The 3,254-nt window shown below is 53.0% G+C and overlaps 1 pseudogene; it reads left to right on the top strand.

The window, feature by feature from the left end:
* Nucleotides 1-1,533, top strand: LOC123075754 (60S ribosomal export protein NMD3-like; annotated as a pseudogene).
* The last annotated feature ends 1,721 nt before the right edge of the window (nt 1,534-3,254 follow it).

Raw genomic sequence — 3,254 nt, forward strand, 5'->3', positions numbered from 1 at the left:
GCCACCCATCTGCTCACCCTCACGCCGCAGCCACCGCCACCGCCACTGCCACCGATCGCAATGGCGTCGCCGCATACGATGCCGGCCGAGATGCTGTTCCTCCCTCCTCAATCGCAGGCCGCGGCCGCCGCGTGCACGACGCTCTGCTGCCTGTGCGGCGTGCCGATGCCGCCCAACGCGGCCAACACCTGCGCGCCCTGCCTCCGTGCGCGCGTCGACGTCACGGAGGGCGCGCCGCGCCACGCCGCCGTGGTGCACTGCCCGTCGTGCTCCTCTTACCTGGAGCCCCCGCGGCGCTGGACGCGCGCCGCGCCGGAGTCGGCCGAGCTCTTGCAGCTCCTCCTCCGCCGCGTCCAGCGCCCGATCCAGCGCCTCGGCGTCACCCTCACCGCCGCCGACTTCGTCTTCACCGAGCCGCACTCCAAGCGCATCATGCTCCGCCTCCGCCTCCGCCGCGAGGTCCTCCCCGGCCGCGGCGTCGCGCTGGAGCGGGACCACGCCGTGGAGTTCACCGTCCACGACCGCCTCTGCGACCCCTGCGCCCGGGCCCGCGCCGACCCGGACCAGGACCAGTGGTGCGCCGTCGTGCAGCTGCGGCAGCGCGCGTCGCACCGCCGCACGCTGCTCCACCTCGAGCAGCGGCTGGCCGCCCTCGGCGCGGCCGGTTCGGCGACCCGCGTCGACGTAACCGGTGCCGGCGGTATCGACTTCTTCTTCGCGTCCAGGTCACACGCTGCCGGCCTTGTCGCCCTCATCGCCTCCCTCGCGCCGTCACGCGTGGCGGACGCCGCGAGGCAGCTCGTGTCGCACGACACCAAGAGCAACACGTACCGCCACCGGCACGCCTTCTCCGTGGAGCTCTGCCCGGTGTGCCGCGATGACCTCGTTTTCCTTCCGAGGGAGGCGTCGCGCGCGCTCGGCGGTCTCGGGCCGCTCGTGCTTCTCCATCAGGGTCACCGACACGCTGGCCCTCCTCGACGCCTCCACCCACCGCGTTGTCAACCTCGGCATCAAGGACTACGACCGGCACAGGTTCGAGCCCTCGCTCACTAGCCGCCAGCTCGTGGAGTACGTCGTGCTGGATATCGACCCATCGCCGGCCACCGGCGACGCCACGGCCGCCAGGTTCGGGTACCGGACTACGTACGTGCAGGTGGCCCGCGCATCGGAGCTGGGCAGGACCGACGCCATCGTCACCGTGAGGACGCACCTCGGGCACCTCCAGCGCCCCGGCGACCGTGCGCTTGGCTACGACCTCCGTGGCGCCAACGCCAACGACCTGGATGGGCAGAGCCACTGCTCGCCGGACGCGGTGCTCGTCAAGAAGATCTACGAGAAGGGCGGCGACGGCGACAGGATTCAGGAGGACGGCGGCAGGAGCAACGACCATGGCGTCGCCTGCATCGACGAGATCACAATGGGGATCGGAGGCATTGATCTGGACCCGTGCGACGAGGTGGAGCTTGATGAATTGCTTGAGGACCTCAGAATCTGAGAGAATGAGTTGTGACCTTTTTGAATGATGACCGTTGGTCTTGGGAGCTTCAGATTAAGTGCATCTAATAAATTGAGGAAAAGCAATGATTCTTTGCGGAACATTATCTGGGAGTAGTTTCTAATTAACTGCACTATATGCTTACGTTGTTATAGATTGAAACTTGAAAGTATTATATTATTTGCAGCACTTTCCAAAGTATTTTAACTTAAACTGAACTGCTAATATTCTGCCACACATGTTTATTGTGATCATACCCCTTAGGGCTTCAGTGCCTCTGTCCACAACTGTATGCCCCATGGATTTCGTTGCCAAACACTCAAATGTTCAGTACTTCCTGTCTCCCTAAGGCCTTGTTCTGTTGTCCGGGAATTGGGAAGGCCTAAATGATTCACATTCAGCTAATGTTTACTAGTAAAAGGTAGTAATGTACAGAGTTTTGGCACATCCAGTTGATTCTTTGTTTGTCAGATTTGCTATTTGTCAGTCACCTATGAACAAAATACTGTGCTCCAACATTCTCTAATAAAATCTGATTTCATCATCTGTAGGATAAGAATTTCTTATTCTCGGGATCGTTGAGTTTTCTCACTTGACTTAGAAATGCGCGCCCTTGTTCATATGGGTTGAGAATTTGGATCAATGTTGCACATAATAATACTATCAAGAGAATTTGCATTATCTGGTTTTCCCATTCCATAAACAGCACGCAACGGGCTTCAATAATGGGCAGGAATGTTAATTTTCTCCAGCTTTCAGAAAAAGAAACTAGAGCTTTATTATAATACTATCAAGAGACTAGATATGTTCTACAGGGCAGATAACATTTATCCAGAAAGCCACATACACCAAGCTGTGCGGAGGCCCGAACGCTATAAAGCTAACTACATATCCAAATATTTGCTCTGCAACACATACCCACCTCATGTAGTTCACCAACAAGTATACTGTTGTAACAAGGTCGAATATTTAAGATGGTACTCCCTCCGTAAAGAAATATAAGAGCGTTTAGATCACTAATACAGAGGGAGTATATGGTAACTACTGCAGCAAGAACCTTAGGCCTTTTCCGTGCTCTCGGGTATCTCCAGATGATTAGAACGACAACGATATTGAAGATACTAATGGCGCACCATGGGCAGGCGCGCCATTAGTAACTGTTTTTTATTTTTTTGACTTATTTTGAATTTTGAAGGCGGGAAGATAGTAATGGCGCACCATAGGCAAGTGCGCCATTAGTAAAAGTGATGTGGACTAAAAAAGTGATGTGGACTAAAAACCCGGATGGACATAGTAGCCCTGCATTTTTATGTACTTCGCATATTAGATTTGACTGAAGTCAAACTTTGTAAAGTTTGACCAAGTTTAGGCCGAACACAACTCCATGTATAATCATACTGAGTTTGGCAATGTACGAGTGGATTAACACCAGAGAATAGATAAGACCAAATAAAGCTAGCAGTTCGTCAAGAACATCCATTGTGCTGGACTAACATACTATAGACACAGATAAACAATTAGTTTTAGGCATACTGTTAGTAGGACCTACTATTTAACAAAGTTTAATGAGTACAGATTCACCTTTTGCATAACCAGATAGGAAGATTATAAGTAGGATGCTAGTGCTTCGTAGCCTACAAAAAATGTTGTGCTTAGTGGCAAAGAGAAACTAAACATAAGATATAAGATACGACCGCAATATTTAGAGATTATGTAATGTCAGACAAACAAATTCAATTTTTTCCTCCTTACTGAAACA

Source organism: Triticum aestivum, chromosome 3D (assembly GCF_018294505.1).
Source record: "Triticum aestivum cultivar Chinese Spring chromosome 3D, IWGSC CS RefSeq v2.1, whole genome shotgun sequence".
NCBI lineage: Eukaryota > Viridiplantae > Streptophyta > Magnoliopsida > Poales > Poaceae > Triticum > Triticum aestivum.